At 34.7% G+C, this 14276-nt stretch overlaps 1 pseudogene; it reads right to left on the bottom strand.

The window, feature by feature from the left end:
- Positions 1 to 2368: 2368 nt before the first annotated feature.
- On the bottom strand, positions 2369 to 2483 carry LOC141503857 (U6atac minor spliceosomal RNA; annotated as a pseudogene).
- Between the last annotated feature and the right edge of the window lie 11793 nt (positions 2484 to 14276).

Below are 14276 nucleotides of genomic sequence, written 5' to 3'. Positions count from 1 at the left end.
TAGACTGTGCCTGACTCAGCAAGGATTTGGAGCTGTCCAAAATTTCAATAGCTGTCCTTCAGATACTTGAGGACAACTATTATTTATTATACTTTCTCCCTTCCTATATCATTAAATATCTCAATGGGCTTTATCATAGTCAGCATCTTATATTTTATGGATCTAGTGCGTTATTTGGCTGCTTGTAATCTGAAGTGACTATTTGAAAGCAATAAACATTACTTAAATTCTACCCTCTAAAATGCTAGCTTTGTCCCCTAATTTCAGAAGTCAGCAGTAAGTCAGCAAGTATTTATCTAGGGCTTACCATAAAGCATAGAGGACAGAGTAATATAGAGTACAATAGTGGCTAGAGAGTCAACCCAGAATCAGAAGACCTGAGTTTAAATCCTCCCTCAGACACTTAAGAGTTGTGTGGTATTGGAGAAGATAAATAACTTCTCTGTTTTAGTTTCTTCATCTGTAAAATGAGGATAATAATCATAGCTATCTCCCAGGGTTGTTTCTAGTAAATAATGACATATATGTAAAGTGCTTTTTAGGTTTTTAAAAAAAATCTAAGTGCTTCTTCTTCTTCTTCTTCTTCTTCTTCTTCTTCTTCTTCTTCTTCTTCTTCTTCTTCTTCTTCTTCTTCTTATATATAGAAAAGAAAGATCCGCAATGCCAGAGAAAGCCAAATATAATTTGTCAGTCCCTGAAACTATGACACAGTTTTTTTTCTTTTTCTAAAGCAATGTCTTGGAGATTGTTAAATTAATCATTGATTGGGAGTTTACATAATTTAGAGGTAGTAATATAAAACCTGTATTAAATTAGAAGAGGGCAGAAAAGTGATGTGGAAGTAGTTACTGTGAAGCTGAAATTCTTCTGATTGCACTATTTATCAGGTAGTATTACAGATAATTAAATTGAACTATGAGTAATATGAAAGATTATAGTTATGGTCCATTTTTATCTCTTCAAAACACAGGACTGCTGGGACTTGCAAATTATAAGCAGGCACTGTTGGAAAAATTCCAGTATGGACCACAATGGACTAGGTAGCAGCTAGTAAAGAAGGCTTAGCTTAAAGGGAATGATTTGACAGATGGGGGAGGGTTGAAAAGTAATATGTGACCCTCTTTACTATCTATTAAAAATTAGCAGTAAGATAACCACAACTTAATTAGATAGTTTCTTAATTTCACTACTCAGAGGGTCTTTTTCTACAGCATCTATATGGTATTGTGCAGTATAGTAAGAAAAAAATATTTATAATGGCAGGTTCTAGGAAACTGAAAAACATAAAAAGCATCTCTCAACTTGAAATTGTTTCCATGAAATCCAAACTTTTTATATGTAAAAATTTTATTTCAAAAATTTTCCAGAATCATGAAACTAATAGAGAACTAAAGAACCTAAAACAGTTAACTCCACTAATCTGATGTATTTCTCTAAGTAATGCATAATTCACATTCCAAAATTTGTGAAATAACCTTGTTTGATGTTCAGAAAAGCATTTACGCAGCTGCAACTTTATGATTTTTTTTCTCAAACTGTATTTACTATATCCTGCCTTCTTTTTGTTTGGTTTTATAGCAAGAATACTTAAGAGTCCAGAATTTCATGTTCAGATTCTGCCTTCAATATTTTCTAAATATGAGATTCTGTACAAGTCACTTAACGAACTTCTCTGGGACTCAGTTTCTATATCTATAAAATGATAGAGTTATACTCTGGCTTCTATTATCACTTCCATAGAAGGGATCATGGAAGCAGAGGTCAACTCCTTCATTTTACAAATGTAGAAAGTGAGGAAATTTTATTAGCAAGGAGTAGTGGAAAAATAGCAAAAATATTTCTCAGGGACCTTTAGATCTCTCCTTCATTTTTCACCACTTTTATAAGAATTATGTAAAAGCACTTCTTCAAAAGGGATTAGCTATTTCTTTCAGTAAAATGACCAGGAAGGAGAGGTAACAAATTTGCCTACAACTTTATATAACCTACCTCTATACCTTCTCACCACTGGCTCATCTAAATGGGCAAAGAAGGGTTGAGAAAAATCTACGGAAGCCTGGACCCCAAGAAGTATTTGATATTTATTAGACAAAAATGTATTTCCTGGTTATATTTCAGGTTTCACACATCAAACTTCAGAAAGTATACTTAATATGTGAAGTCACTGACCAAAGGTCTCAAGTCTCACCTGGAGAAATCATTCAAAGAAGGGAATGTAGAAGTCATCTAGAATAACCCTATCATTTGAAACATAGAAAGACTGTGATTTGCCCAAGGTCATAAGTAACTGAACTAATATTTGAGTCAAGGTACTTTGGTTGCAAATCTTATTTCTCTTGTAAAATGTTGTCTCCATCTTTTGCAACTAAATCAAATTTGGTTAAATGCCACAGAGTGCACTAAATCATATGTGTTGTAAAGATCAGAAGAACCTTTTCCATCCTTTGCAGGGTGAATACTAAACCTCTCCTTTCATACCACACACAATTTATATTCTTGGGGTTATTTGGGCATCACAAGTTCATAAAGAGAGAGAAAAAGTATAATGGAAAAAATAATAATAGCAATAAAATCAGATAATAGACATAGAAGAAAAATAGATTGAGAGATGACATACAATAAATTATATTAATGATCTTATTTGTCCTTCATTCTCAAAGAAGATCATGATATCAGGGAAGTGATGTAATGACAATCATGTGAATTGGATTTGAGTGGGGGAAGTGCTCTGCTAAGACACCAGCCTCACTTTCTTCTCAGAGTCATCTGGGTCCATTGCCCAGATGTGAATCAAGATAACTGCAGATACCCTAGGATGTGACGTATTCGGGGTTAAGTGATTTGCCCAGGGTCAGAGAACTAATTAGTGTCAAATATCTGAGGCCAGAGTTGAGCTCAAGTCCTTCTGATTTGAAGGACCATGCTCTATCCATTGTACCACCTAATTCTCCTATATTATTGTTATGACTCCATTAAACTTATTGTACATGTTAATTTCAAACATAAATTTACTTATGCTACCTTAAAAATTTTAAGGCAGTTATCCAAAGGAAAGACTATGCCAAAAGAGATGAGAAGACCATATTCTTTATTCTAAAGACCAAGGCATGCAAAGCTGAAAAATCTTCAGTGGAAATGGGCAGCTTCAGTAGGTCTTGAAGACAGAATAGTCAAGGCAAAAAAAATTTTTTTCTTTTTCAAGAGAGTTGGAGAAAGCCTTGCTTTCTGAAAAAAAAAAGGCTTAAAATTCATAGTTTCATAATAACTTAGCTGAAAACTTTTCTTAAGTTGGGAATTAAAAGCATTGTAACTCTAGTGCAACAATTTCTCTTTTTTAAAAATTTTTTCTCAATTATATGTAAAAATAATTTTTAACATTCATTTTTTTAAAAGTTTGAGTTCCAAAATTTTCTTGCTCTCTTCTACCTTTCCCTTCCTTAATTTAGTAAGCAATTTGATATAGGTTATATATGTGCAAAATGTAAAACATATTTCCATATTAGTCATGTTGTAAAAGAAAAAACAGACCAAAATAAAAAGACCATAAAAATAAAGTGAAAAATAGTTTGCTTTGCATTCAAACTCCATCTGGATGTGGATAGCATTTTTCATCATGAAAAATGGTGAATAGCTAAGCCACTCACAGCAAATCATCATGCAATATTGGTGTTACTGTATACAATGTTCTCCTGGTTCTGCTCATTTCATTTTGCATCAGTTCATGTAAGACTTTTCAGGTTTTTCTGAGAACATCTTGCTCATCATTTCTGATAGCACAATAATATACCATTGCACTCATATATCACAACTTGTTCAGCTGTTCCCCAGTTGATAAGCATCCTCTCAATTTACAATTCTTTACCATCACAAAAAAAGAGTTGCTATAAATATTTTGTATAAATAGGTTCTTTACCCCTTTTATGATCTTTTTGGAATTCAAACCTAGTTAAGGATATACACAGTTTGCCCTTTGGGCATAGTTACAAATGCTCTCCATAATGGTTGGATCAGTTCACAATTCCACCAACAATTAGTGTCCCAATTTTTTTCACATCCCTTGCAACATTAATCATTTTTCTTTTCTTTCATAGTAGATAATTGAATCGGTTTCAAGTGGTATAACCCAACAATTTCTGAGAGAGCTTTCATTTCCAACAGAGCAATGTCCTATGGGATCCAGCAAAAAGGCATCCTATGAAGAACAGCAGAGCAGCATCCATTGGAGCTGATAAGACTAGAAGGACATTGCCCTATCCAACAGACTATGAGGCTAGCGTCAGTGGAAAACTTGGTCACATGTGCTCTGTATGTGTGGACCCTGGTACATATTTCTTAAGTACATGCTTCTTGTATTTTCTGCACTTGTCAATTGTTCCCTATCAACACTTTATATAATTGTGATAGTGTCACAGGTTGATTAGGAGGAAGTTTTCTTGCCACTTTTTTTAAACTAAATCACTTAATTAAATGACTTTGCTAATTGTGTCCTTTGGCTATCAATAAATCAATAAACATTTATCAAATGCCTATTATGTGCTAGGCAGTAAATATCTACTGGGGAAACTATGCATTGTGGAAAGGAATGCCCCAGGCCACACTTTCTATCTTATATCATACTGCTTTTTTTAAGAAAGATTTTATTTGAGTTTTATAATTCCCCCCCCCCGTTCTTGCTTCCTTCCCCCACCCCCCACAGAAGGCATTCTGTTAGTCTTTACATTGTTTCCATATCATACTTCTTTTGAAGATACATTATGTTTCCCACATATACTGAAGTTTGTTGACACTTCAGGAGGGCATTAAGAAGTTAAGGGACTTACTCAGGGTCCCATGGTCAGCAAAAGTGCTTATAGGGAAAGTTATAATGTAGCAGAATGAGACTTAGAGGTTGTTCTTTATCCTTCATTTCTAAAATAAAACAATGACATCACAAGGGTGATGCGTATAATAGGTAGCATTAAGAAGATTTTAGGAATTTGAATCTAGGCTTTGTGGTGGAACAGTGAGAAAATTCTGAAACCTTTTTTTTTTTTGGAGGCAATTAAGCTTAAATGACTTGCCCACAGTCTTGCACTTAATAAATTTCTGAAACTGGATTTAAACTCAGGTCCTCCAGGTGCAATGTTCTATCCATGATGCCTCCTCACCACCCTAAATTCTATAAACTTTTGAAGCCTTTATTTTCCTATAAAATAGAGATAGTGTCATCTGCCTTATCCCACAGTGTTGCTTTCTGGATCAAGTGAGAAGATACATGAATCACTTTGCACACGAAGAAGGGATATCTGAATGTAACTAGAATCCTATAATTCCAGTATGCAGTTAGAAAATAAATGCTCAATTTCCAGGTACAGCACTTATTAGTCCTGGATCACCTATACAAAGATTAGCTATAATAATGGCTTGCATTTCTACTTTGTTTAAGGCTTACAACAAGCTTTCCTCATTACAAGCCTATGTGTTAAATTTCAACATTTCAACAGCTAGGGACTGAATTTCTTATTTAATTGATAAAGGAGATTTGTACCTGAAGAAATTCCCTCTACTGAAGTTTGTTGACACTTCAGAGCACTAAGAAGTTAAGGGACTTCAGGGTCCCATGGCCAGCAAGCAGAGGTATTTCCTGAACCCTAGACCTTACTGATCCTAAGTTACAGTACTCTGTCTCTCATCTCATTTTTTCAGAAGGAAAAATTGAGTCCATAGATATTGGCTCAGGATCCCATAATAGTACTTATCAACTAAGTGAGAAAATTAAATCTGGTTAATAGAAGACTAATGAGGATTTAAATAAGAGAGTTCAATTAATAATATTAAATAAAACAACTAGTTTTCTTGCTGAGACAAATGATATTGAATTAATCTTCTGCTGCAATTTTAATAATATATCAGTCAAGCATGTACCTATTAATTTTCCCAATATTCACTCTAGCAATTACATAGCATCAAAATGTAAAGAAGCAAATCAGACATTTTATCAGGATAATTTAATCTAGAAGTGTAGTAAAATTCCATTTTTACACAATTGTTCAAGATAAAATCCTTGTATTAAAAAAAGATTATCTATTAAGATAAATATCAGTGATTTACCACAAGAAAGTATGGCAAGATCTGGGAAGAAATCAAAATATATTTAAGCTTTTATTGTGGATATATTTTGAGGGGCTTTAGTGGGGAGTCAGAAACTACAGAAAAGGGAGTTGAGAAAAATAAACAGGAAAGATAAAGCAAGGCACTCATAGGGGAATTTCTTAATTGTTAAATGCCTTCTAAATATAGGTCATAATGGTAAGAAGAAGAGTATATTTCTAGAGAGCAAAATCCAAGTTGCCTATCATTTCAAGGCCATCATAGACTTTGCTATTTGAAGGACCTAGGGGGGAAACCTTCACTTCATCCAAAAATGATCTTCCTTTGGAGACATGGAATCCCAGAACATGTGAATTGGAAGGGATTTTAGATGCCAATTAAGTCAACTCATAGCAACCACTCCTTCTACAACATATCCAACTCATCTAGTCTCTGTCTGAAACCTTACCAAGAGAGATCCAGTGACCTCTAGGGTGATTATATTCTTCTTTTATACACTTCTAGCTTTTAGGAAATCTTTCCTTAAATGAAGCTAAATTTGCATTCTCCAGCTATTGTTCCTCATTCTGATGCCAGAGGCCAAGAAGGATAAGGATAATTCCTCTTCAATATGATAGCTCCTTCCAAAACTTGAAAACAGAGGGGCCAGTTTCTTTATTTTTAATTTTGCAAACAGAATGAATAGCATAATTCTGAGAAAGAAAGAAAAACAGATTGAAAGGGATAGAAAGGGGCAGAAACAGAGAGAGAGAGAGAGAGAGAGAGAGAGAGAGAGAGAGAGAGAGAGACATATGACAATCCAAATTTATTCTGCCCTAGTCATATACACTAGGTGATGCAATGGGTCTGGGGTCAGAACATTATTATTGAATCATTTTTCAGTGATGTCCAAATCTTCATGATGCCATTTGGGAATTTCTTGGCAGAGATACTTAAGTGGCTTACTTTGTCTTTCTCTAGCTCATTTAATAAAAGAACTGAGGTAAATGGAGTTAAGAGAGACTGCCCAGGGCCAAGTGTCTGAAACCAGATTTGAACTCACAAGTTTGAGTTTTCTTGACTCTTGCATTCTATCCCTTGCAGCACCTAGTTATCAAAGTCAGAAAGATAAGCGTTCATCAGACAAATATTAGATGTGTGACTCTGGACAAGTCAATTAACCCTACACTGGAGAATAAAGTGCCAAACCACTTAGTTTGTTTGGAAAATTGGTTCATGGGGCCATGAAGAGTCACATATGACCAAACAACTTATTATAATAGCCTTTCCCTGTGACAGTGGTCATAGTTGCTTCTGAACATCGCTAAAAAAATAAACTCTCCCAACTACCAAGATAATAATGTGCTAAATCAAATCAAGAATATGATAGAGAATATGGTAGAGGAATTTAAGACTCTTTCACTTCTCTAGTTATCAGTGTTATAAAAAATATTTGGGGAGCCTCCTGTGGATATATTCATAAATATTTAATTGACTCTTTGGTATACACAACAAAAATTTTAAGTTTAATTTGTATCATTAACATTGTCCCCATCACTTTCTTAAGTCTACTAAATCAACAAAACAATAAATCAAACCCTAATTTGCAGCATTTTCTACTTTTCAGTATGTAAATGCTCACACTGAAAAATTACAATTGACTCAAGGGCCAAGATAAGCTAGCTCAATACACTCCTGGAGCTTCCATACAGGCTAAGGCATATAAATAAAATATAAATAAAAGCAATAATACTTCATATTTTATGAGATAATAATAATAATAATGAAAATGTTGCTTTAAGTGCTTCAAAATTTGCAGATCATTATATATTATCTCATTTGAGCTTTACCATAGCCCTATAGCATGATAGATATGAGTAATCACATTTTGTAGATTAAGTCAACAAAGAACACAAAAATAAAGTGACATACAGGGATAACTAGGTGGTAAATGTTGAGGGCAGAATTTATATGTATTTTTTTGACCATAAGTCTGGCAGTTTCTGAATGTCTACTATTATGCAAATCAAGTGTATTCTGTATAAAAGTGAGATGGGCCCCCAATAGAGGTAAAACAAAAGAGCTTTTTTTCCCTTGAGAATTACAAGATTACCACAAATGACAGTCACTGAAAATTACAAAAATGGAAGGAAACAAAAGTTCAACTTTTCACCTACTGGATATATTCTTTTTAAAATCTTTCCAACAAGTAGTTATACAGCTTCTGTTTGTACACTTACATGACAGAGAGCTTATTACTTCTTGAGGGAACCTGTCCTACTGTTTGTACATTAGTTGTTAGAAAATTATTCCTTATATTAAGTCAAATTCTTTCCAATTTCCCATGAAATGGTCCAATTTCTCCATTTTTGAATACAGAAATATCAGTTTTCTTTAGAGGAGAGTCCTTTTGCATATGGGATTGGACTAGAAGGACATTGAAGTCTCTTTCAATTTTCAAATTCTGTCATATTGTGATATTCCACAGGGCAGCATTTAAAGTATTGAAAAACAGTTGTCATGTTCAAACCTAGTCTTGTCTTATCTTTTCTTCTCATACTCAGTCCCTTCAATCATTCCTCAAAACACAATGTTAGGAGTGGCCTTGTCCTTCAGGCAGCTTTCCCTGGATGTGCTCTAGCTTCTCTAGATCCCTTTTAAAATGTGAAGTTTAGATATAAAACCAACTACCCCAAATATGACTTGTCCAGTACAGAGTACCATAGGGTTTTTACTTAGTCAACACAAGCCATTAGGCACAAGGTTTGAACTATTGTGTAAACCACATACAAAACTGTAGAGAAAACCTAGTTACAAAATACTCAACTTCATATTAAAAAATGCAATTCAGGGGTGGCTAGGTGGTGCAGTGAATAGAGCACCAGCCCTGGAGTCAGGAGTATCTGAGTTCAAATCTGGCCCCAGAGACTTAATAATGACCTAGCTGTGTGGCCTTGGGCAAGCTACTTAACCCCATCTACCTTGCAAAAACCTAAAAAAAAATGCAATTAAATTCAATAAATATTTATTAAGTGCCTTCTATGTGCCAAGCACTGTAGGTATTGAGAATGCAAATAAGAAAAGGAGAGAGAGAGAGAGAGAGAGAGAGAGAGAGAGAGAGAGAGAGAGAGAGAGAGAATGAGAATGAATCCCTGCTCTCCTGGAGCTTACAATCTAATGGAGGAAGACAACACACAAAAAGAAGCTAAAAAGTGTGGGAGAGAATAGGGAAGATACAACAGGATATCTAAAGTCAGAACATGATGGGGGGGTTCAACTTAAGATGCTACATTTTTTAAATTCTAAAGGACTTTGCATTCAGACTCCATCAGTTCTTCTCTGGAGATAAATATCATTTTTCGTCATAAGTCCTTCAGTATTGTCTTGGATTATTATATTGCTGAGAATAACTGTCATTAACAGTGGATAATTGCATGATGCCCCTATTACTGTGTATGATATTATCCTGGTTCAGCCCATTTCACTTTGTTATCAGTTCATGTAAATCTTTCCAGGTTTTTCTGAAACCATCCTACTTATCATTTCTTAAATTACAATAGTATTCCATCACAAGATATACCACAACTTGTTCAGTCATTCCCTAATTGATGGACAGCCCTCAATTTCCAATTCTTTGTCACCATTAAAAGAGCTAATATAAATAATTTTGTACATATAGGTCCTTTTCCTTTTTTAAATTATCTCTTTGGGATGTAGACCTACTGGTGGTATTGCTTGGCTAAAGTCCTTTGGTGGTTCCAAATTGCTCTCCAGAATAGTAGAATCAGCTCACAAACTGACCAACATTTATCATTTTCTTTTTTTCATTTAGTAAATCTGATAGGCATGTGGTAGTTCTTCAGAGTTCTTTTAATCTACATTTCTAATTATTTAGATAATTTTTCACATGTGTACAGTTTTGATTATTTTATATAAAAACTATTGGCTTATATCCTCTGATCATTTATCAATTGGAGAATGGCTCTTAATGTTTTATAAATTTTTCTCCATTTTCTGAATATTTGAGAAATGAAGCCATTATCAGAGAAATTTGCTGTAAATTTTTTCATTGTTATGGTAACTATGTATTTCCTTCCATCCTATTTTCCCCATTTATCCCATTTCTCTCTCTTTTTCACCCTATCCATCTCAAAAGTATTCTGCTTCTGTTCATCACCTCCCCCAATTGGACCACCCCTTATATAGCCAAAGTATACTCAATGTCAAAGGGACCTCTGTAATCTCCTTCTCATTAGGTGTCCTACCCCCTTTACCATCTGTGGTCTGAAAGATCTGGAAGTCCCTGCTATGGATGCTAATTCAGTTGCCTCTAAACCTTGCAACTGGTTTGCTAGTTCATGACCTATGCAAGTGTATTCATTGGATTGTGCTCCACTCTCATCCTGGTGCAACAGATCTTTTCTACTAATCCTATATATTGTTTTGGACTGGACAATTGTTTCACATTGCCATTGGATTCTGTCACTTCAGAATTCTTTTTGAGGCATTATTTAAAGTTGTTTAGAGGGAGATTTAAGAAAATTCTGATGAATTCCTGTCTGTCCTCTGCCATCTTGGCATCACCTCATGGCTATTGATATTCATGATATCCCATGGAGTCAAAACCAAATAGAAATGTCAGAAGAAAATAGAGAGCTAACAGTGCTCAGGTTTTTGGATCCTGTGTATTTTTCTCATTTGGAGAAGTACATATGAAGTATGTTCAAATAATAATAGGTTCTTTTTGCACCATACTCTTTTTGGAAGAATGGAGATACTCAAAAGAAAGAACTTTTTTTTAAAAAACTTTTAATAACAAAATCCTCAGATCTCATGTATTTATTCTGTAAGTAGGTAAGGGACTTTTCCAGGGTCACACAATCAGTAGTATAAAATTTGAGCCTGAATCCTCTGATTCCAGAATTCTATCCATAACTGAATAATAATGCCTTCTACAATATGCCACTTTATAAATAAATTCAAAGTGTTATAGGGTTTCCATGAGCTCATTAGGTAACCAGGTTTTAACTCTTATAGTATTATATGTTAAATTTTAAGAAAAAAAAGACACTTCTGGAGACCTCTAAAAAGAGAAAACACTACTTCCCTTTCTTTTTCCAATTTTAGAAAGTTCTTTCAAGAAGTTATTGCTAATGTCAAGGTCAAATTCCTACCCTGTTATACACATACACAAACACACACACACACACACACACACACACACACACACACACACACACAAACACACAGTCCTCCTATTGCCTCACTTTTGGGTTCAAGCTGAACAAGTTTGGTTAGCCTCTACTTCATATGACCTCCCTTCATTTCCTAAGTAAAGCTTAAGTATCCCTCCCTCAGAAAACTTTCTGCACCAGGTGAAAAAGTAAAAATATCAGTTAAATCAATTACATGGTGACACAGTCTCTCTGTCTCTCCACCTCTCTCTCTCTCTCTCTCTCTCTCTCTCTCTCTCTCTGTGTGTGTGTGTGTGTGTGTGTGTGTGTGTGTGTATGTGTATAACTATAAATTCTGTTGCTTTTGTTTGACTAGAATGTGGAACAGAAATTTGTATACATAAAAATTTGTAGAGATTGTAAAAATTAAAAAGATCTGATCGGAAAGGGGTAAAGGAGGAATTTAAAAAGGATAAGGATGGGCTGAAAAAAAGAGAGAAAGCAAGAGAGCTGGACTGTTGTTTGTTCTTCATCCTCATAGAGGACCAGGACATTAAGGATGTAATGTCATGTTCTATAAGTGAATTGGATTTAAATGAGGGGGTGCTGTTCTAAGTCACAAGTCTCACTTTCTCCTCCAGAGCCAACTGGATCTAGAGGCCATATATAGAGCAGGATGACTGGAGATGGCCCTGGATACAGTAAGAGAGAGACCTTTTTAAGGCCAATTTGACTGAGACAACTCTCACTCAGTGATTAAGGCTAAGTAAGAAAAAACTAAGGCAAAATAGACCTCTTTAACCTAGTCCTCCCCTCAAAAAAAATCAATCTGGGAGGGTTTCTGACCCAAAACAGAAACAATTGCTATTTATATTTTCTCTTAGCCAATCAGGACCCAAGCAATAAACAAGTAGGGCTAAGCCTGGGAGAATAATGTCAAAAATGGTCCTAATGGAAGATACTCATAAGCATAAAGTAGAAGTAAGAACAACTCCCTCACACCTTAGAAGAAAATGCAATTGCTATTCAGCATTTTCTTTAATGTAAGACATCACAGACATAAATGACACATAGGAAACACTTAGCTTTTTTTCCTTCTCCTATTGTTAATTCTAGGACTTTCTGCCAGAACAATGTGGGGAACTGATTTTTAAATCCTCCTTCTAGCTACATGACTGTAGGTAACTGTTAACCTTTCTGTACTTTCATTTCCTCATTTATAATGTGAGGGTATAAAATTTCCCTCACAGAGTTGCAACATGAAATAAGCTTGTATATGTAAAGTATTTTCTCAACCCATGACAATATAAATGTGAGCTTTCATTATTATTTTTCAAATAAAAAATATCACTCCATCAATTTAAAGAATACCAATTATTTATGTGGGTACATATGCAAAGGACAGCTGAGTGGCACAGTAGATAGAGCCCAGGGTCTAGAGTCTGGAAGATTTATCTTCCTGAGTTCAAATCTGGCCTCATACACTTCCTGTGCCCTGGGCAAGTCTTCTAACCTTTATTTCCTCAGTTTCCTCATATATAAAATGAGTTAGAGAAGGAAATGACAAACATTTTAGCATCTTTGTAAAGAAAACCCAAAAGAAGGTCACAAAGAGTCAAATACAATTGAGAAAATGACTGACACAATAACCAAAACCCGCAAGGGATATTTTTGGTGCCTATTGCATTTTTTTTAAAAAAAGATTTTATTTGTTTTGAGTTTTACAATTTTTCCCCTAATCTTGCTTCCCCCCCCCATAGAAGGCAGTCTGTTAGTCTTTACATTATTTTCATGGTATGTATTGATCTAAGTTAAATGTGATGAGAGAGAAATCATATCCTTAAGGAAGAAAAATAAAGTATAAGAGATAGCAAAATTACATAGTAAGATAATATTTTTTTAAATTAAAGGCAATAGTCTTTGGTCTTTGTTCAAATGCCACAATTCTTTCTCTGGATACAGATGGTATTTTCCATTGCAGACAGCCCCAAATTGTCCCTGTTTGTTGCACTGATGGAATGAAGGTTGATCACCCCCCCACACCATGTTGCTGTTAGGGTGTACAATGTTTTTCTGGTTCTGCTCATCTCGCTCAGCATCAGTTCATGCAAATCCCTCCAGGCTTTCCTAAATTCCTATTCCTCCTGGTTTTTAATAGAACAATAGTGTTCCATGCCTCAATTGAAGGACATTTACTTGATTTCCAATTCTTTGCCACCACAAACAGGGCTGCTGTGAATATTTTTGTACAAGTGATGTTTTTACCCTTTTTCATAATCTCTTCAGGATATAGACCCAATAGTGGTATTGCTGGATCAAAGGGTATGAACATTTTTGTTGTTCTTTGGGCGTAATTCCAAATTGCTTTCCAGAAAGGTGGGATGAGTTCACAGTTCCACTAACAATGCATTAGTGTCCCAGATTTCCCCATCCCTTGCAACATTGATCATTGTCCTTTCTGGTCATATTGGCCAGACTGAGAAGTGTGAGGTGGTACCACAGAGATTCTTTAATTTGCATTTCTCTAATAAGTAATGATATAGAGCAATTTTTCATATGATTATGGATTGCTTTGATTTCCTCATTTGTAAATTGCCTTTGCATATCCTTTGACTATTTGTCAATTTGTGAATAGCTTGTTGTTTTGAAAATTTGACTCAGTTCTCTGTATATTTTAGAACTGAGTCCTTTGTCAGAAATACTAGTTGTAAAAATTGTTTCTCAATTTACTACATTTCTTTTGATCTTGGTTATAGTGTCTGTGCAAATGCTTTTTAATTTAATGTAATCAAAATTATCTAGTTTGTTTTTAATGATGTTCTCCATTTCTTCCTTATACATAAACTACTTCCCTTTCTGCCTATTCCATTTTAACCTGATTTTACTTGCATAAAAATATTGAGGTTCATTTAATAATAAGTCATTGCAACCCTGTACTATCAACCCCTATCCTATTGCTAAATACTCCTGAGTATTAACTACCCTACTATAATGATATTGGAATAAAATATTTATTGTTCCAAATAAAGTTAG

The sequence above is a fragment of the Macrotis lagotis genome, chromosome X (assembly GCF_037893015.1).
Source record: "Macrotis lagotis isolate mMagLag1 chromosome X, bilby.v1.9.chrom.fasta, whole genome shotgun sequence".
Classification (NCBI taxonomy): Eukaryota; Metazoa; Chordata; class Mammalia; order Peramelemorphia; family Peramelidae; genus Macrotis; species Macrotis lagotis.
The sequence above is the reverse complement of the archived record's forward strand: the minus strand, read 5'-3'. Positions and strand labels throughout refer to the sequence as shown.